The following is a 23,173-nucleotide window of genomic DNA, read 5'->3' on the forward strand; positions in this document are numbered from 1 at the left end:
ACCATGTCCGCTGACACATACCATGTGCAGGTATTCCAGGGATAGTGTGCACTGTGAATATCATTGGGGCCACTATTGTACACATTTATGACCCTGTTCACCCCTGACACATGCAGTGGTGGGCAGCCAATCACATATCTGGTGGTTACTGGTGTAGGTGATTTGGAATGTGGTATGGTACTCCGGTTTTGACACTGGTGTTCACTCCATGCCTTTGTCACCAGGCACCTGTTGCAATACATCTGTACACATGTGCCTCACTCAGAATTTATATACATCTCTCTCTCTCTCTCTCTCTATATATATATATATATATATATATATATATATATAGATATATCTATATGTATATATATATATATATATATGTATATATATATATATATATCTCTGTATACATATACACATATATATATATTGATGTACATATATTGCTATAGATGTGGAGAGGGGGGGACACAGAGGGGGTGAGAGTGACAGAGGGGGTGGTACAGGCTGTGTTGAAGGTCGTCATATACAGTCATTCCTGTAGATAGTCAGATCAGTCTGTCTATGTATATGTATCTACATATATCTATATCTGTATGTGTGCATTACATATATATGTTTGTACAATATTCTATCTACATCTGTCTATGTATTCCTACATCTCTCTCTCTATGTATGTATACATATATGCGTATCATATATATATATATATATATATATATATATATATATATATATATATATACACATACATATGTTGACATACATACGTATCCATATAATAGACAAGTATATCAACATGTTTGTCTACCATACTGTATACACACACTAACATACTGCTAAACATACATAACTGTGAAACCTACTTTGTACATGGCACTACAACCTACAATCAACCAACATTGATATGTGCACATAGATGCTCTCACATACAAATGTATGTACAGCCTTCACTGATAGTTGCTGTATGTCCCCTGCCCTTTACATATCTTCATATACATATGGATACAGACCAATGACACATATGGAGGGTTCACAGTATGTAGACCTTTATAGTATTACTTTACATTACCTGTGTTTGTCACAGCTGCTTGTGTTGCCATCTGGTTCTCTGTCCTGCTGCTCCACTTCCCAGTTGTCAGCTTTCAGGTGGCTGTTGCTGAACAATTTGTTTGTGTCTGCTTAATTGCAATTTTCTCTGTCTCTGTCTCTGTCTCTCTCTCTCTCTCTGTCTGTCTGTCTGTCTCATGTCCTTCTCAGGGTGCAATGAAAGTATTGCATGTGTGGACTGGGAGTACAGCATACTTTTGTAGGTATCTGCATATGCCCATGTGATGGCCTCTGCACCAATTGTTAGCCAGCATTTGCTAATTGCATGCAGCCAGTTGTGTACTGATTGCAGTTCTCACTGTGATTTCAGAACAGTGGTATAAGGTATGTGAGATAGGCGTAGCCCTTTCAGATTTTAAGGGCAGGGACCATGCTGTTATGCTGTGGACAATGTTCTGTGAGTGTAAAGGTTGGAATCTCTCTTATATTTCCAGGTGTGTTGTAGATTAACATTCCTCCATTCATTTCTCCAGTTTCCTGTACTAACTGTGTATGTACACTGACACCTACAACTACTACTACTGTTAATGTGTGTGTGTGTGCTTTCCTTTCACTTTTGCTTGCACTTTGTTGCTAAGGCTTCAATAGTTGCCCTTTACAGTCACTACTTGTATGCCTGCTAGGTGTCCTGACTGTAGTGTGCTGCTGTAGCTTTCCTATTTTCCATGTACATTCACACCTTGGAATGCTTGCTATATCTGCTAGGGTGTTACAGCATGCAGTGTGGTCTGGCCATGGTGTGGGCCTTGACATCTATTAGGGTATTTGAGTATGCTGCTGAGCAGGCCCCAGAGACTTTCAGGTTCATCTGTTATGTGCCTCATGGAATGGTACATATCAGTGGGGTATACCCATTAAAATGTCTGGTATGCTGCAGTTGTGACTGTGGGTTAGCATGAGCATATGTATTACTACACTTTTTCTGCCATGCAAGTGGTGAATACTTTCAGGACTCCATAGTTACCATTGCATGTGTTACACCTTTCTGCCTACTGTTTGTACATTTCACATGGAGTCTGTGGGGCATCCCTGTAAGTCATTCACTGTTGCTATGTCTAGGCTCTTAACTATTCAAATATGGCAGTGTCAGACCCGTCATGTGTACAGATATTTGCAGGTTGTCCACATTTCTGCCTCATATTTTGGTCAATATCTCATGCACACCTTTTCTGGCAAATCACTCTGGGCTCAAGTCAGAATATGGTGACAAACATTCAAGTTTCAGACTTCATACCCTTCCAAACATCCCACAAAGTGCAGACCCTGTTACTCTCTGAACTGTCTGCGTTTGCTGTAACATTATTTGTAATGTGTCCCTGATTTTGGGCCTTTGCTCCACATATTTTATTACTTGGTCCAGATGTGTTCCTGTAAGAGGTTGTGGGGTATGGGCAGTGATTATCCTGCTGTGAGTATGTGTGTGGCTTGCAAGGTGCTATAGTGACATTATTACCTACTAGCTTCCAACTAGCATGGCTGTTTCTGTTCACACACTACTATTATGGAAATCCACTAGTTTTGATAGTAATTCTAAATGGCATGCTTTGTGTACTACACATCTATATTCCCTTTACATTCATTCCTACTATTACATGATATATTTATTTTAGCACAATGTTCTTGTATAAGAGTCATGGCTTAGTGGTAAGTCATGCAGACTACTGTTTCCAAGGTCCTGGGTTGGTGACTGACAGTGGGATTTTATTTTGCTTTTGAACTGAGTACAGGACCTGTCAATCAAAGTGACTAAGGCACTTTTAAGCAGTTGTAACCGGGTTAGCGCTGGTTTGCGCTGAGCTCACGCATGCGCACTGGCGGTTAGCTCACGCACAAGCGCACACCCGCTTCAACCGCTTAAACGTGCTTACTCTTGCGAGACACCGCTATTTTCTTTGAAAGAAAAGAAAATGGGGAGACAGGAAAGTGGTGAAAAAGGGGTCACAAAGAGGGTAAGACAGTAGGGAAACAAGCTTGGGATGTGCAGGAGGGATGTAGGTAAGGCCTATAACTGCCAATTTCTTCATCAGCAACAGCTGTGCATATGTATGTAATTTGGTGTGACATTTGAAACCTTCCACCCCTGAGAGAGGTGTCAGGACAACAATAATACTTGTTGTACAGCCAATTGTAATTGATAGGTTCCATGTCCAGCAGACATGTGTGCGGAATGGGCAGCTATGTATGGGGCATAATTTTTTTGTGGGTATAGAGTGCCCCTTTTTTTTTTTTTTTTTTTTCAGGTGAGAGTAGTATGTCAGGTGAAGGAAGTCAGTACAGCTGGGGAGGTAGGTTGGGTAGGTAAACAGACAAGACAAACAAGACTCATACAGGGGCGGTGTATGACACGTGTGGGGGGTTACGCAATTGACGGGGATGGAGGTTTGGATATCCAGAGCCCATGAGCCCACAGATGGCAACAGTGGAATTGATATCCCCACCCATAGGCAGTTGCCACTGTTCCTTCACTGCCCAGGACGGGGCTGTGCTGGGGGCTGTGTAGGCGGGGCAACAGGCATGCCCGTCAGTTGCACCACCCGTGCCTCAAGCTGGCGTAGGGGCTTGAGAACAGAGTCCCGAATCTCCCTACGCACCACAGTCTGGACGCTACGGAGGGTGAGTGGTGGTTCTCCTCCGGCCACACTTGCAGAGGGGGGGTGAGCCCCATCCCCTGCAGTGCTTCCACCTGCAGGTGGCACAGGGCCACTGGAGGAGGGTCCAGATTCGGCACTAGTGCCAGGTGCACTCGCCAGCTGAGGTGGGAGAGGTGAGTCCGCTGGAACCCACCTTCCCTGTCGTCCTATGTTTTGCATTATGTCATGACAGTTTAGGTTAGTGACATATAATGCCATTCACAATTAGTTGTAACAGCATGCATTAGTATTCTCATTAACCAAACACCCAGATATTCACACCATTGAACAGCGTGCATAACACATGCATAATCTGAACAGAAATACACAGTCCAACAACATGCAGGGTTAATTGATGGCAACAGGCCATCAGGTGTGGATGTATGAACAGGGCAGATGCATCAACGGACATGCAAATATATATGACCCAACAGGACAAACGTCCAGGGGTGTTAATTGTGATTGCACATACCATTTTCATGTGGAATGGGTTATATGTGGTTACAGGGTGGGGTAAAGAAGTAATATTAACACCTTTGAATAACAATACATATGCTGTACATTTCTAATAGCTACAGTTATATACACACTACTGTTCTAACTACAGTTTCCTATATGATAACTATTTCAACTTGGTGATAGGACTGTTACTGCAACATCAATATACATTTTATGGTTCTTCATACACATTCATATCTAGCTTTGTTCAGCTACATCATCCTGCTACATTTGCTTTATATAGCTGTAGACAAGTGTGGATGTTTGGTATATCAGACAATCATCCTATCTGCATATTGCAGACTGAGAGCAACATATCCAGATTTTGGGATACACATTCCAGATGCAGCAACACTTTGAACAGATTTTGCTGTTTGGTTTTGAATCTCACATGCATTTCATTCTGTCTTGACTGCAGTATACTTTATTCAGGGGTTATTACTACTGTATTGCTGGATTCATGACACTTTCTCACACTCCCTCACTTGCTTTCATTTTACTATTCAGGATGGTACTTCTAGGCTTTATTGACATGTTTTACCAGTAGTTATTACAATCCTTTCCAGCAGTCTCACTTCTGTCATGTTTCAGTATTTCCACAGGGATATATTTCACACATGTGATTTTATCATCTTCTGCAGCTATACTTTTCAGCCTGCTGCAGGTTGTGTACTATTTTCTTACAGGTAGGGCATTTTTATTTCAGAATATATGTCAGACAGTTTCATTTTTTGGTTTAACTTACAGGCTGAAACACATTTTTGTAATCAAGCAATACTTGCATACACTTTCACACTGTTACTTGCAGATTTTATTCCTTACTGATTACACTGCACTCTTTTGCTGACTGTCATACTTTTATATTTCTTTACAGTTACTGGTAGTGGATTACTGACCTGCCTGGTGGCGCAACTGCACCAGCCTATCGCCATAGGCTCTGCGGTTTGCAGAACGGACACCTGCAGCTGTAATATAAATGAAGTAATATTGGAATACACATCTCCATAATATCAGCTAGTTTAATTTCTTACATACATAATTAAATGTTACTTACTCAGTAGTGGGGCGTCGGGTGTTTGCCGGGCCTCCTGGATCCAAAGGTTCAGTTGGTCCTGCTTGCATCTCTTCAGGTCCGCATGGTGGTGACGGATCTGCTCACCAGTCCTTGGAATCCCTGTGGCACTGGTGAGATCATGAGCCAACCGGTCCCACGCCTCGGCCCTGTATGCTCCCCAGAGGACCTGGCCCTGCATGAGTTGGGCCTCATGATTATGGACTAGGAGCCAGACCATGTACCTGGACTCCTCAACACCCCACCTCTGTGCTCGGAAGCAACTACCCTTTCCTACTCCTGTCATTCTGCCTGCAGGTCAGTTCTACAATCGTTTATGCTGTGTATTCCCGCCTATGGGGCTTATATAGTCCGTTTTTCCCGCACATATCTGTGATTGGCCATTTTGGAATTGTATCAACTTCAGTAAACCTGCATTGTCATGCTCCAGTTTGTATTCATTTCTATATATTAGCTATTATTGCATTTCTAGGTACTGCTGTCGTGGCTTAGTGGTTTGGTACCTTGACTATGGTGTATAGTATCCTGCGTTCGATATTTTTCATGACTGTCTAGACATGCTGAGGGGAGTGTCTGTGTAAAGGCAGTTTTGATACGGTTTGCTCAACGTTGCCCGTCGGTTAGCTCGTTTGCGCGGTGTGCAGCTCCGCGCAAACGGGATACGCTGGTTTAAGCCTCATTTGGCTATCGGCACGCATATTACGCTCAGCTCAGTTAGGGGCACATAGATTTAGCGTGTTAGACCACTGCTCAGCTACGGACACTCATTTTGCGCCAGTTAAACCACTGCTCATCTACGGGCACATGCACTCACTCTGTTAAACTGTAGCTCAGCTATGAGCACATCTGGCATTTTTTATTCTTTTGTTACCTCACATGTCTTCAATATAAATGGGCTATTTCATTACATTTTACATAAATTGTGGTTTTATGTGTACATATTTGTCAGGGACTTGTTTCCTGCTTATTTTGAAAAAAAAAAAAATTGGTGTTGTGGGGGCTCGAACCATGAATGCCTGCTCTTTAGCTAACATCTCTACCGCTACGCTATTGCTTCCTGGCTTCTTTTGCATATTTAGTTCTTATATGCTTTCCCACTGACTGCTAACTGTAGCTGCGCTACGGGCACGCCCGTGCAAACGAGCGCACTCACGGTTAAACATCTTTACAATTTTAAAAAAATATATAACATGTTCATTTATATATATTGTATGTTCATAGTCTGTGGGGGCATGTGTTGTGTTGTGTTTATTCCCATTTCCGTGGACTCTGTTGTGGGTGTTTACTTTGGGCACTTTTACACTTCTGGGGGCGTGTCCGCTTGCAGGGCTCAGCCTACGGACACGCCCCCTACTGTCTTACATGGACCGTGTTAGACTTAGGTGTGATTCAGCATGCTCTCATGAATATGCAAAGCATGCTGACATCACTCCGTTTAACTGCAGCTTCCGTGTAAGAGTTATAACTCTTACACGGAGGCTTCGTGAATCCTTGCCAAACATTAATTTTGAAACATTTAAAACTCAGACTTGATTCCTTTGAAACACGTTCTTTTCCTCCACAGCTCTAGCAAATGAAAACTCATTACATTACCATTAATTGATCAGCTATTAATCAAAAATCATACCTCAGAGGCGTGGCTAAGATGCCAGTCTGATAGCATCAAAAACATAGCTCTGCTTAGATGTTAATACTTTAATTTTTAGAAAAATGTAACTAAAAGTATACTAAAAGTTAGATTAACATAGACTCTATTATTTTTTAAAAATTAATACATAGTCAAGAGAATTTTTTAAGTATTCCTGTCAAGATGTTTTCTAGTGGAGATCTCAAGATGAGAAACTCGAAGAACCCACACCAGGAGAGAGCAGTGAAGAAAGAACTGCATCTTATAATAACAGACATCCAAGAATTGTCACTAAAAGTTGACAAATTCGAAAACAAAATGGATATTATTAAACAAGAATGCAGTAAACAACTCAAACTTCTAAATAGAATAGTAAAAAAAATCTGAACAGATTCTTGCCTTAGAGGAATCAGTAAGTGATCTAGATACTAGAGTAACAGAAAATTAACATCATAATCAATTTCTTCTGAAACAAAACACCAGGCTGATTGAGAAAGTAGAAGACCTTGAAATTAGATCAAGGAGGAATAACATAAGAATATATGGAATTCCTGAGAAAGAAGAAGGTGCTAACATGATTCAATTCCTCAATAAGTGGTTTTCATCAGCATAAACATGCCTGAATCCTTCTCTTTTGGAATTGAGAGGGCGCATTGGTCCCTGGCAAATCCAGCTTCATCTCTGAGTTCATCTAACCCCAGGTCTATAATAGTTAAATTTCTTTCCTCGCATGACAAGGACTTAATGCTGAAATCAGCTTGGACTAATTCCCCTATCAAGATGGGTGAAAAAGTTATTCGTTTTGACAATGAGTACACCTCTACAGTTAGATCCAGAAGAAAGGAGTGTGTTCCTCTAATAAAGTCCTTGAAAAAAGCCAAAATTAAAGGTCAAATTCTTTTTCCTGCAAGAATAAAAATCACCTTGCCAGAAGGAGTGAAGATTTTTTATTCCCTACAAGAAGCAGTAGAATTTATCAAAAAGAAGAAAATACTGTCAGTCATAGAAGAAATGGAATGGTCATCCCAGAGTTTGAAGAAACAGGGAACAAAAAATGGATGGTCTGTGAAGAAAGGAGCAAACAAAACTAAGAAACTAAAGGACAAATGAATAAATTCCTTCTAATTTTAAATGCTTTGTTTTATGAATCATAATATATTTGTTTCTGGAAAGTCTCTATGCTGTAAGGTAATGTGAATAATTTTTATTATTAACTTTCTCTTTTCCTTTCTATATCTACTTCTTATAATTACATATAGTAATACGTATTTAAATGACATTCTCTCTCTCTCTCTTCTTTCTTCCTATTCATTTTTGTTACCAATGTTCCTTTTCTCTCTTTTCCCCATTATAAGTACTTTACATACTTTTCCCTTTTAAATAACTACAAATGATGTATGTCTTCTAATTCTTCAGTAGTAGTATAATTTGACTTAATACCAAAGTGCATTTTTTTTCTAGTAGGTCAGTGGTGGGGTAACAAGGTGTTTCTGATTAGTGTTTCTAACTAGATGTTTTAAACTCTTTGTTTAGATACATTTAAACATTAATACAGTGCATTAATGGTGTTTTTAGAGAGCTACATATATGTTTTATATATATATATATATATATATATATATATATATATATATATATGGGTCTACTTCAGAATGTCGACCATTCAGAATGTCGACTTTCATATGGCTGACACCATATGATCGACAGTCCAAATGACTTGACTTCCTGAAATAGCACCATTTACCTACCTGTAAACACAGTAAAACTGGGTTATGCAGGGGGGCAAGCCCCCCACACCCCCTGCTACTTAAATATTCTCACTCTGAGATCGCACTACAGTGCAGGAAAGAGGAATTTCCCAGTCCAGCACTGTAGCGGGATCTCTACTATCATTTGTCGGCCTTTCAAACGTTCACTCATATGGTGTCGGCCATATGAGTTTCGAACATTTGAAAGTTCTAACAAACGAAGGGCTCCCTTATAGATATATATATATATATATATATATATATATATATATATATATATATATATATATATATATATATATATATATAAAATGTTCCTTTATTTTCTCTCTCTCTTTCTCTGGCCTGGTTAACTGGTGGGTAAATGATTGAAATGTTATAATATGATTTCTGATTTGAGGCAGCTGTTGTTACTTTTAAATAGTTGTTTTTATATGAATGTGTTAATTTTTTCATGATGTTGATGTTTTTTGTGGAAACTGATGGTCTCTGTGACTGTTCACATTGTGGAGATTCATGACTTGCACTGACAAGGCAGCTTGAGTGTTTTTTTTTTTTTTTCTTTCTGTAAACTCTAAAAGCTTCAAGATCTGAATTTCCCATTGAATGTGCTTTTTTCTTCACTAGAGACAACTTCTGTTGTGCATGAGCTTATTTAGATACTATTTAACAAGTTTATGAAGCTGCTTGATGGCATCATTTGACCTTTTGAACTTGTTCAATGGTTGTACTTAGAATTCTTTTCTCTTAAATTCTGTTATCCTTCACTAGATGCTTTAAATGATAAATAATTATTTCTGATAAAAGTGTTTAACTCCTTTGACAATGCCTATGTTCTCTCATAGATGCATACATTCTGCAGATTCAATGACACTTTTAGTAACTAAATGACATCAAGTGAACTAGGAACTGCATTAGAAAACTCATTATGCATATTGACATCAGACTTATGTTATATAACTAAACCTTTGGTAACTAAACAGAGGGTTGTGAGGCCCCCTTTTTTCTCTTTCTCTCTCCCCATTCCTGATGAAAGACGCCAACATAGATATTGCTAATACATATGAGTAATATGTGCATAATTGCAAAATATAATAGTTATGTTGTAATAAGTGTTATACATATATTCAACAGATCCTTACATGAAAAATGTTAGATGACTGACAAAATGGTTAAATTATTTGATGTTTCTTGAAAAGTTTTGGAAATAATAACAATCTTCTTAACCTTCAGCTTCTAATGTGTATACATACTTTGATCTGAAGTGTATTTCTGGCATATCTATGTATTAGAGGTGCTATTATCATATGTGACATATTTGTATAGCTTCAGATATATTGGACACTCTCATTCTAATCTATATTTCACGGATTCAGATTTCTTTAGTTGCTTTCATAATGCTTTTCTTTTTTTGTTTTCATTCTATAGTCTAACCAGAGATGGATAATTTGTGCCGTTTAGTATTGGAGAGGTGGTAGATGGATGGTTTAGTTACATTTTTAACTAAACTAGAAACTTTATGTTTCATGTATGTGTTTGTAAATAGTTTGTGGGTTTTGAAAGCAGTGCTTAATATACCTTATGCATCCCTGATAAGTAAGTTTTCGTTAGATTTCAAGTCAACATGGAAGAAAGGTCTTTCAGCTAGTAATAACATACACATTATAGTCAATGGCTTATAAATGTTTATCATTAGATATTAATGATTCAAACAATAACGTCAAAAGAGCTTGTCTGCTTAAATATATCAAAATGCATAAAGCCCAGATCATCTTTTTACAGGAAACCCATCTATTAAAAAGAGATCTACAAACATACTCATTCAATGGCTATACCATTCTGGCTGATTCATGTTTTAAGACTAAGAGAAGGGGCACTCTTATTCTATGAAAAAATACGTATACTATGCCAAGAATTATCGATACAATTTCAGATAAAGATGGTTATTTTGGAAATCAGTAGGAAGTATTACACATTGATTAATACATACTGGATACCAGGACTGAGTACTAAATATGTTGACAAATATCTGGACCTGATTACTTTAAATACAAAAGGGGAAATGATAGCAACAGGTGATTTTAACTGCCTATTATCAGGCAATGATACTTCTAAAAATGGTAAAAGAAAACTAACATCTCAAGCCAAGAAGTTAAAAGACTTTACAAACCAGATGAACCTTAAAGATATACATATTCTAAGAGAACATTATTCCTTATTCTATACTCACTATTCATATCGGTTTGGTACACAAGCAAACATTGATAAGGTCTTTGTATTAAATAATATATACTCTAAAAATAAGTGACGCGTCAATAATGACTTGTCCACTTTTCATATCATAATGTTATAAACTTTACATTAACTACACGTACAGATGATTTAAGATTTCTACAGAGATGTCCTGCTTACATAACTAAGTTAAATGACTTTAGGGAATGGATAATGAAAGAAATAGACATGTTTATGGAAACAAATGATAATGGTGAAGTGACTGATACTATACTATGGAACACCTTTAAAGTTTATATATATGGTAGAATAAAATCTTGGTACCTTAAAAAAAGGAGAGAGAGGGACAAAGAACGTTTAGACTTACAAAAAAACATAGACAAGATAAAAATGGACACAAAACTAAATAAAGTAGCACATAATGAAATGACTAAGTTAAATCAAAAATATTTAGAAGTTCTGAATCATAAGGTAGCCATAAACCTGGAGAAATTGAAATTACAATCTTATGCTGTAAATCCCAAATATCTATATAAAATAGCAAGATCCAAAAAATAAACAATCAAAATCTTATTAATGAGAGTAAAAATAAAAGTGATGGTTCAGTTAAGAGTAGATCTAACTTAATGGGCATATTAGAATTGTTCAAAAACTACTATAAGGATATAGATAATAACACACCACTTTTGGAGACAGATAATGTAATAAATACTTTTATTGAAGAAAATATAACTACTAAGGTGTCAATGCAACAAAATAACATATAAAATAAACAAATAACATTAACAGAAGTAAAAGAGCAAATAAAAATGTTAAAAGATAATAAAGCTCCAGGACTGGATGGAATAATTCCTGAACTATATAAGATTTTTCCTGAATGTATAATAAGGAAAATGATGAGTGGCTTTACTATGGTTAAGCAAAAAGGTATAACACCCCCATAGTGGAAATACTCAATTATCTCCCCCATATTAAAACAAGGTAAGGACCCCAAATCTTGTGATTCATATAGGCCAATTCCATTACTAAACTCTGATTATAAAATGTTCATGACAATATTAGCTAATAGGAGAAAGAAAATATTGCCTAATCTAATACATAATGATCAGACAGAGTCCATTCTTCATAGAAAAGTGCAAGTTAACATTATTAAATTATTATCAATAGACATAGCATGCAAATACAAAAAACACAACTAACTATTATCAGCCTAGACATAGAAAAGGATTGATTCTATTAGTTGGTTTTATCTACAAAGAATTCTGATTGGTTTTGAATTCTTCTCAGATTTTGTCAATTTATTAATGAAAATTTATAGTGGGGCACAAGCTTATGTGAAAATCGGATTATGTATATCTTCACCACTAAAAATCCTCAAGGGAACTAGACAAGATTGTCCTTTGTCACCATTATTGTTTGCTATTTCAATGGAACCTTTTGCTACCTATATCAGAAACAAGCAAAATATAAAAGGTATTCAAATTAATAAGGACTGTTGTCTTAAGATACAATTATTTACTGATGATATGTTGTTAACATTGGGTGATATTGATGGCTCTGTGCATGATGTTATAAATACCTTAAGTTAGTCTGAAAGAATTTCAGGGCTTACATTTAACCTTAATAAATCCAAAACATTACTAATTAACAAAAAGATCAACAAAAACCTAAGAGAGAATAGCCTGTTTAATTGGGAGAATGATGTATTATAATATTTGGGTGTCAGTATAAAGAGTACATGGAAAGAGTCTGTTAAACTAAACCACAATCATTTAATAACCACAATTAGTGAGCTAATCAAAAAAGATGAAATAAAATGTTCTTTACAAGGGAAGATAGGCTCTCTTTAATTAAAATAATAATTTTACCTTAAATTTTGTTTTATATATAATCATTGATACTACCCCCTCCCAAAAACTTATTCAAAAAATTAGATTCCATGCTACTTACATTTTTATGGTTCCTCTTAAAACCTAGGATTGCATATAAATGGCACATTAGAGCTTTGAACGGTAATGGGATAGCATTCCCTAGCTTAGATCTTTATTCCAAATCAGTTATAATTAATGTAATATTACATTGGATCACACCTACCTATATATCTGTCTGGAAAACAATACATGCGATTCATATAACTGATGTCAGAACTATAGCAAATCAATTTAAGGAACAATATGGAATAAGTAGAGTTCATCGGCTTTTACATGAATTTTGTTTATTTCATAAGAAGTATGATCATTTTTCTTATGGCATTACTCAAATATTTAATAACTTTAAAATATAATTGATTGTAATTACAACATTAAACAATTTCTGTTTCATATATTCCCTATAGCATACTCGCCTGATTGCCTATGTATTCTTTCAACATCAATGTGATGCAAAAATTAAAGGAAAATAACTTGATATTATGGCATCAGTTTATTAAAAACAAGAATATTAAACTCTCTTTTATGTAGTTTTGATAATAGTTAAATTGGTTATTTATACACTCATTACAGCAGTTTAGAGAAAACAAAATGAGAGTATCAATCAACCTAGAGACTGAATCTATACCTACTTTGATTCAGCTTTTCATTAAGTGTCTTGAAAAGACAGATACTCAAAAATTAAGTATCTAACCTATCTATAAGATCCTAAGAGAAGACACTGTGAAGTTTGACTCAGATTTTTGGAATTACTATGTAAAGATTAATGGAGAACAAATATCTGATGAATCCAAAAAGTTGTTATTGAATTCTATGTATGGTACCTCTTCTTCATTATATTGGAGATTGTATACATGGAAATTTATGAACAGGAGTTTATATACTCCACATAAAATAAATCCTGCACTCAAAAACAGTGAAAGTAAATGTTGGAAATGTGATGAATTACTAGGGGCTAACTGAGTTGACATGTTCATTGAATGTAGAAATGTTCAATACTGGAAAGACTTCAAATACTTTGTAAATGCTTTATGGTCTGATAGCTGTCATATTATTAACTCACTAATCCTATTCAGTATTCCTATACCTAATGCAATACCTAAATCTCAGATTCAGTTACTCTGTTCAAGTCTTGCAATTGCCAGAAAAGTTATTACTTTGAACTGGAAAAGTAAAGAAGATTTGATGTTTAAAGATTTTATTAATTTAGCAAAACTTGTTTGTAAAAAAGAACTGCAAACCATCTGTTATAGAACTCATAACATTACTCATAAAAAATAGCATGGCAAAAATTGGAAAACCTCTTGAACAAATACTGATAACTTCTCATGGATAAAATGACTGTTTATCATGAATGAATGTAAATATTGCAAATAGTTTTGTTATTGTTGTATTGTATTTGTTATATATATATTTGCATATGTTTATAATGAAAACAAAATAAAAATGTTTTTGAAAAAAAAAATCATACCTTCATAGCCTATGGAAATTCTTCTCTATAATATTGACAAATCTCTTTCCATTTCCAATTTTAAATCACTAAGTATCCAACCTGCATGTTTTGCAATGCTAGAAACTGTGTTTATAAACAGCTTTGTACTAAATTAATTCTCTGTATCCCGCTCAGAATCCCAACATGACTTTAGATCACAACATAGAACTGATGTATATATACTATACACTCCTATGTGAACATAGTTATTTTGTTATATTAGACCTAATAACAGTTTGGCATTATCAGTTGCTAAGTCTTATTATATAGATAAAGTAACTATTATAGTTTACAAAGCAGAAAATTTATAAATTTTTACATCCAGATTATATCATTGTTCTGTTTTTTTTTTCTCAGATCCCAGCAGTTTGTGACAGCTGCCACTAAAAAAGTAATTGTAACCTTTTCAGTTCCTTTCATCTGCTGACATTCTAACCAAACTGTCAGTCAGCACCAAAATCAAATCTGAAGCAGCAGACAACAAAAGATGTTAGGTTTCTTTCAAGTTTTTTTGTAGGAATCATCACTGTATTACTTTTAAAGACCAGTGGTAGCTAGAATTGTGTCCTTCATTCATCTTATGCTAAACCCTAGAGTATTACACACCATTCTTAGCTTATCTCATGTCATGGCATGACCTTCTACAATAGTCAAAGTCAACTCACATGACCCTATATAATTTAAACAAAATCTTCTAATTGTCATGGTGGTCATTATTCCTTGCTTATATATCCCTGTAATGAAAAAACAACTTCCAGGTGAAGTTAGAAGTTAGAAAGTGTACCATTATTGCTGGCCTAAGTTTCAACTCTCAGAAGAAGAAATAAATTGTTGCAGTTACATTCCTATTAAACAATTTGCTTAACCTTCTCCAGTCAGTTTATTTTCCATGTCCTATTTGTCTCATTTTCCAGTTTAATGATTATATCCTTCTTACTTTCCTCTTTTCCTTTATAAACATATAATTCTCCATTTTTAATTTCTCTCTGTTTTGGTGAACCCCTCCCCATTATGTACTTTCTATCCATCTACCAATTTGTTCTCCTGTTACAGCTAACCTTAGTATGGCATTACCTGTCTCTCTAGGCTGGTTCTGTCTTAGCTGGAGGTGGCACGAAAAGGGGATGGAGCAACATACAGCAAAGCCTCCAGCCACATTGAACATGCTGCCCTGTAAACAGGAGATTTTTTTGAAATGGCCTAAGTGGCAGAGTTATGAGTGTCCTGCACATCATTCCATGAAGCCTGAGTCAATTCCAGCCCTAAACACTAATGCTAAATTCTTAACACTGCAGTAATCTGACATAGAATCATTGTACATCCCCAATACTTGAGGCATGCATAATTACAATCAGAAGTCCCTTCCTTCTCTCCCTGAGTGGGTGACCTGATAAAATAACAAAAAAAAAAAAAAAAAAAAAAACAGTGAAATGCCACAGCCTGTGACTTGTTCACTTCAATAAATATTTAATATACACTTTATGTGTATTACATGCTTAGTGCATTTTTCTATAACCACATACAAAACGTCCTCAAAATAGTTTTAACTATATTCATAGTACCTAAAATTCATTTCAACAGTCAAATGGCTCTGATGTCACTTCCTTTCTTGTGCATTTAAAACCAACAGACTTTTTATTAAAATGACATCATTCAAGTGAGGAAACACTGCTGCATTAAAAATTAACTAACAAATCAATTTACATTCCTTAATATAAATTTAAAATCTCCCTGTACAAGATATATCAACCAGATCCAATAAAAAGATTGTTTTTTTTTTAACCATTGCTGTTTAAACTATGCCTATCCAATGTATTTTGAGCATGTTTATTTCTCTTTGCTTGCCTGTTCATAAATTCTTTTCTTAATGTACTTTCAATTTTGCGTACAAACAATGAGGGGCATGTATTGCATAAAACAATATAAACAACTCCTATGGTATCATAGTTACTATGACCATTGCAACCGGTCAGTTTCTTATAACCTACAAATTGGGTCCAGTACACACATATATATATATATATATATATATATATATATATATATATATATATACACACACACACACACACGTGCACATGCACACACACACAAACACACACACACACACACACACACACACACACACACACACACACACACACACACACACGCGCACACACGCACACACGCACACACATTTTTTTGTATACAGTCAACAGTTCATCTTCCAACATGATATAATTCATTATTCTCTTTTAAAATATGTTACTATTTTCTAATGACATTATTAACATCTGTAGTAGCCAATGTGAATGTGAGAGTCATTTCTTATTTCAATTCTCTTTCATTACTACTATTAATATCTTTTGCAACCAGGCCTGTCATTAAAATAGTACTGTAACTATCATTTCTATTACTCTCCAAATCATCACAAATACTGGCTACCATTTGTTCACAATTGCCTCTATACAGAAACATCCTCTGAAGAGTCTCTAAGTTTTTAGAAAACTTACTATCCTATGAAGTCTTATTTTAAGACAAAAGTGCTTAATGAATGTAATAAAATTTTGGTTACTTTTTCCTCTGAGTTTTCTGTGACATCTTTGGGTACCATAGCAGAGGCATTTCTTTGTGGTTACTAGTTTTGTTTGTGCTTCTACCTCGCCAATGTGTATTAAATATTTTTGGAGTGATCAAGTCAAAATCTACAGTGTTTTACTGTTTTTCTCCCACAGATCTGTTTTGAACCATTTTCCATTAACAGTCCATTTGTTTATTTGTTTTATCATATGATTTGCATTGATTTTCAACAACACAGACTCACAATACATGTTTGGTAGTTCTGATAAAATGGAGCTCACCTAAAATTCAATCCCAGGAGAGATTTGTGATTTTTTTAAGAATGTAAGCAATTATATAAATAAACTCTTATAATTTGTGAAAGCAAATGTTTTAATGACACAAGGAGGTGCTGCTGATAAAAGAAAAGAAAATGTTGTGATAAATTGGACTTCATTGAAAGTCAATCTAGGATTTCCTAGTGCTCCTATAATGCAACCAAACTATATTCCAGTTACAACCAATCAGAGTAAGGTTTTCCCAGTACTCCACCAATAAGTGAGGCAGTCTCCGAAAGCACAAGCACAATTGGACCTGGGTTTTCACATAGGTCTGAATGTGACGAATGAGCAATTAGCTCCCAAATAGAAGTTGCCTACTGGGAACTATTATGTAATTAATGGAGTTCACAAAGGACAGAGAGGGAGGGAATGATGAAAAAGGAAAAAAAAGGAATTAACATCTGTGGACAGTTGAAACAAAATCAGTTATTTCTTTATGGTGAATTTAAATTAGCAGAACTCGAATGACACTGACTATGACATTCTGAAAAAGTTTTAATTTTATTTCATCAAGATGAGACATCTTTGGTGGAAACATTAACAGAGTTAATACTTTCCATTAGGAAGTTAAGTCTTTAAGTGCCATTGCAACAATTTCATATGAATAAAGAATAAAATGCATTTAAATTACAAAATATGTTTAATCCTCCATTAATGCAAACTATAAACACTTTTGAGAAGACATGGATCTGAAATCAAGACATTGCCGACAGAATCAGTCAAAAAAAAAAATAGTTTTACAAGTTGCTTTCAGTGGAGAAAAACATTTCATTTGAAGTAATTACAAGTCAATGAGACAGAGGAAGCCTGACAAAGGTTGAGGCATTGTGGTAATGGATACAATACAACATAATAGTAAAATGATACAGATGTTGACAGACATTCATTTTTTCTAATGAAATAGAGATTTTTTTCATTCATACACGGTATAAAAAGCTAGTTGATGTTTCATTAGTACTGTTTGGGAATAGTTTAATTGATACCTGCCCATATCACTTTTTTAAATGCATAATGTCCTAAGGTGGCAGTGATGTTTGGCATGCTAAAAATACATAAAGATACAAATGACCCCTCTTTTGGACTTATTGTTTCAAACAAAGGTAGAAAGACTGAGCCAATGGCTTTATTTTTGCAAAAGGCATTGACAGATTTATTTTTAATGTCATTTTTATAAGACTCCTGGAATTTTTTAGAAAAAATAAAAACAATAGAAGTTGATGAAAAGTATGTTCCAGTTACAGAACTAATTCAAAGATTGTGCACGTGTAATCCCTGTGATGTGAGTATTGATTGGTTTAGGCACTATATTACTTGTTGCAATAAATTAATTAATGGACAGATTAATATGTATACACTAAAAGAATATGTTTATGTAATGATTACTTATGTTTCAAACATGATATTTTCAAAAAGTAAAAGGTATTCCTAAGGGGGCAGCTCCAGTCCCATCCCTAGCCATGTCAGGGAACAGAAATGCTCTGTTTTCTTCAGAATTTATGGAAAATATTTTTATGGTCACTTTATTGACAGAATTTTTTATTATTTGGATTGGTGACTGTTATAGATTTGAACAGTTCGCGCAATATATAAAGGCATCCACAGATTATTTTATATTTTGCATTTTAAAGTTCTGATTCTAGTATTCATTTCCTGGATGTGATCCTAAGAATGTTCAAATAAATAGCTTTTAGTCTGAAATTAATTGCAAATTTACTTTTACCAATTCTTGTGTAGATGCAACCAGTTGTCAATAATTTTGAGTTAAATAATATTTGGTAACAAAATACAGGGGCCCATTATTACCCCTACTGCCCTGTCCACTACTAAAATCATGGACAATGTTTCCTATTCAGGATAATATTTTGCTGAGTATTACCAAAGACCTTTCTGATACTTTGACTTATTAACTCCTCTGAATATCTCCTTTACTTGAATCTGCTTTCCATCTTCTGTATCAGTGCTAAAACCTCTTCTTTGTTTGTTGTGTTATTTTTCAATCTTTTTACCTCTCCTAACGGTAGGTAATTAACCAAATGAAGTGGGTAGGCACTCATAGCATGCAAAAATATTTGTCAAAGCTTTCTTTCCTATTTAATTTTGATATTGTGGGCAATCCAACCCTAACTGTTAATTGTGTCTTTCGGCTTTTCCCGGTTAGAAGTCACCACAGCGGAACTCCGGTCCGCTAATGATTGGTAGGTGATTTTTATGTGCCAAGTTACCAGCCCTGACGCACAACCTTCAACGAAGGTATGCCCATTCACGCATGTGTCCACGCAGAAGACGCTCTAGCTGAGAATCGAACCGGACAGCGTCTTACTGTGAGGCGACAACGCTAACGTAGCACCACCACCGCAGATCCAACCCTGTCTCTTAATGTTACATCTAAAATTTAACCAATACATCTGGCAAATTATAACCAAATTCCAAAGTACAATTACTATTGAACAGTTTAACAAAATCAACACCTGCTTGCTTATTGCTCTTATATAATTTTAGAAGGTAAAAATACCATAATATGTGACCTTACATCAGGCTTGTTAATTAGGTTAAATAGCCAAGCAGGAACTATCATGTATATGCAATGCTAATCATTATCCATTGCAGGAGGCCATCTGCATGCATATTCATGTCTTAGATGCAGGTACTGATAAACAACTGATTTATTTTTTTAACAAGACAGAAGAAAAACACTATTCCCTTTATCATGCACTCTCTTTTGTTTAAAATGAATGTCTTCCACCTCCTCCAGTGTAAACCTTTATACTTAACTAATGAATGGCTGATGACAATGAGTCTAGAATTAGTAAGTCACATTAATCTGGCATTGTAAAGAAAAGGGAGAGACAAATCCAATTTATATGGCCTGCCATTGCATTTTGAGAGTTAATTAGTAGTGGATAAGCATATTCCGGTCCTCATTGAAACATCAAACCCATTTTATATGGGGGGAAGTGTCAGGAGTTAATTGCCTCTGGGCTTGGCTTTTATACAAATGTATATGTTGTACAATATTTAAACTTGATTGGCCTGTAATTCCATCCTTATGAAGCATATTATAAATAGCCTCTAGAACACATTTTAGGCCTGTCTTTAGATTCATTGTAATTGCTTTGTATATTCTCAACAGTCCACATGTACATACTGTAGGCCTATATCTCATAAGGGTGAATACATTTAAAGGCTAATGAGCGAGTTGCTCTTAATCAGCATGTGATATGGTATGGTATGTAAATGTTCTTTAGAAATCATTTGGAATATAGACATCATGGAATTTACACAGCAGTTCCTCTTTCTCTGTCTCTGTGCTGCTTATCAAGGGGTCTATATATTAGAACATCGAAGTTTCAAAACTTCGAATGTTCTAATATCGACCCCTATTCAGCGAAAGCTGAAAATATCGAAGCAACAGAAAACCAAATTTTTTCCTAGGGAAAGAATTTGGTTGTCCGTTTCTGTTGCTTCGGTATTTTCAGCGCTGTGGTGGAAAGTTACGGGTTGGGTTCAGGTAAGTGTGTGATTGAGAGTGGGTTAGGTTGTTAGGGTTAGGGTGTGGGTTAGGTATTTGTGCGATTGTGTGGATGTGAAGGTTAGGGTGGGTTAGGTGAGTTAGGGTTAGAGCACGGGTTAGGTATGTATGCAATTGTGTGGACATGAGGGTTAGGGTGGGTTAGGTGAGTTAGGTTTAGGGCGCAGGTCAGGTAAGTGTGCGATTGTTTGGACATGAGGGTTAGGGTGGGGTAGGTGAGTTAGGGTTAGGGCGCAGGTGAGGTGAGTGTGTGATAGTGACGGACCTTAGGGTTAGGGTTTGGGTTAAGGTAAGTGGATAGTTAGTGGTGTGTGTTTAGTTTAGTGTAGGGTTAGGTGTAAGATTTTAGGTGTTTTCAGCTTTTGCTGAATAGGGGTCGATATTAGAACATTTGAAGTTTTGAAACTTCGATGTTCTAATATAGACCCTTATGAAGCTTCCAAATATGACATGGGTTCAGACTACTGAAATATCTGCCAGAACTATGCCTGCAGAGATAAATATATGTTTGCTTTTTAGAGTCTATGCTTGGAACTACAAAAAGTGTAATTTTCAGTGGGAATATTTATATGTGTGCATTTATAATTATTTCATTAAAAAGAAATTTACCGAAAAAGCTATATGATTTGTATTCAGAAAACTGAATTAGTCCTCACTGTATGTGGATTATCTGAAAAAAAACTGAAAAGGCTAAGCATGCTACACTCCTATTTGTTGCAAGAAAAAAACATAAATGTGCTTAACCTTTTTGCTTTTCTTGAAGAGGACAGACAAAATAGCAGCACTCAAACTAATTATTAACAACAAAGGGAAAAATAGCATTTATTAGGCATTGTTTCATTATACAAAGAAAGTATCCTGGATATTTTATAGACGTGTGAACTGGACAGAAGAATAATGCCAAAGACATTCAATGTGGAAAGAAGCAGAAAGAGGTAGAATGATTTGGAATAAGAGACAATCTTTTAAAGAGAAACAGAACTAGCCTTTTCAAAAACTGTGCATGTGTAAATGGGTATGACGATTAAATAGGAATAAGGATCTATCTATCTATCTATCTATCTATCTATCTATCTATCTATCTATCTATCTATCTATCTATGTATCTATCTATCTATCTGTCTATCTATCTAGCTATCTATCTATCTATCTAACTATCTAATCTATTAAATAAAATGTGAGACAAATATTATGGAAATGGAAAAATAAAGCCAGGCTATATGGCAACGTTAATGAACATGAAAAAGGAAGGCATGTGATAACGAAAAGGCAAGATAGAAACAACAGAAATTATTCTAGCAATTTATTCCAGACTTTTAGCAGGTGTGGCTATAAGTATGATGTGGAAGACTTCTTTAAGCACTGCTGTAGAATATGAGGTAAAAAAAAATAATACTTCTAAATTTGTAACATAAAGAAGTGTGTTTAAAACAATGTGCAGGTCATTGAACAGAAATCTATAAATTAATTGTTTATGGGTATTGTGTAGGTGAGTGATTTGACAGTGTAAATTTTGAAATGTATCGCAGACCATGAGAGAGAAGGTTGGAAAAATACAGAGACTTAATGAACATATTATATAATTTACACTAGATGCAGATGAAGACGGCAAAGTTATTTTTTTTTATTGTGTCTTTCGGCTTTTCCCGGTTAGGGGCCGCCACAGTGGAACTCCTGTCCGCTAATGATTGGTAGTGGATTTTTACGTACCGGGTTACCAGCCCTGACGCACAACCTTCAATGAAGGCATGCCCCATTCACGTATGCCTCCACACAGAAGACGCTCTAGCTGAGAATTGAACGGGACAACGTCTTGCTATGAGGTGACAACGCTACCACAGCACCACCACTGCAGTAAAGTTATTTTTTTTTATAAAATACTTAAAAACAGCTGGAGCTGGACTGCTCTGAGGAGAGATATATGTGTACATTGCCAACCTACTGTGGACAACAGGTGGCCTTATTTGTTTGAAAACAGCTGATGTGAGGACATAACTAGGAAATTGAGAAAGTTGTTTATTCTAAATAGATGCATTTGAAGGGAATTGTCGCACCACTTTGAGATGTGTTGGTTGTGTGATGCCAGGAATTGTAAAAAGGATTTATCATATAGAAGGAACATTTCTTGTGATCAGAACTAATCTCATTCTTGCAGAGTCATCTCAGATACTATACAGAATCATAGAAATAGGTTGCAGAAAGTCAATAAGACCCAAAATGCTAGAAGTCTGACAAAACAAATTAACACAGTAATCAAGATTATTAACAGAAATTCATGTGAGATAACAGAAGCAAATAAAATATATTACTGTGTATAATTTGTTAATAACAAATAAAAGTCTTACCACAAAAATACAAAGCATTAAGGAAAAGGAAGGGAAGAAATCAAATGTCATCATGGAAGTATCAAATTGAGAAAACTATAAAACAATTAAGA

Source organism: Protopterus annectens, chromosome 5.part0 (assembly GCF_019279795.1).
Source record: "Protopterus annectens isolate FY-2018-M chromosome 5.part0, PAN1.0, whole genome shotgun sequence".
Classification (NCBI taxonomy): Eukaryota; Metazoa; Chordata; order Ceratodontiformes; family Protopteridae; genus Protopterus; species Protopterus annectens.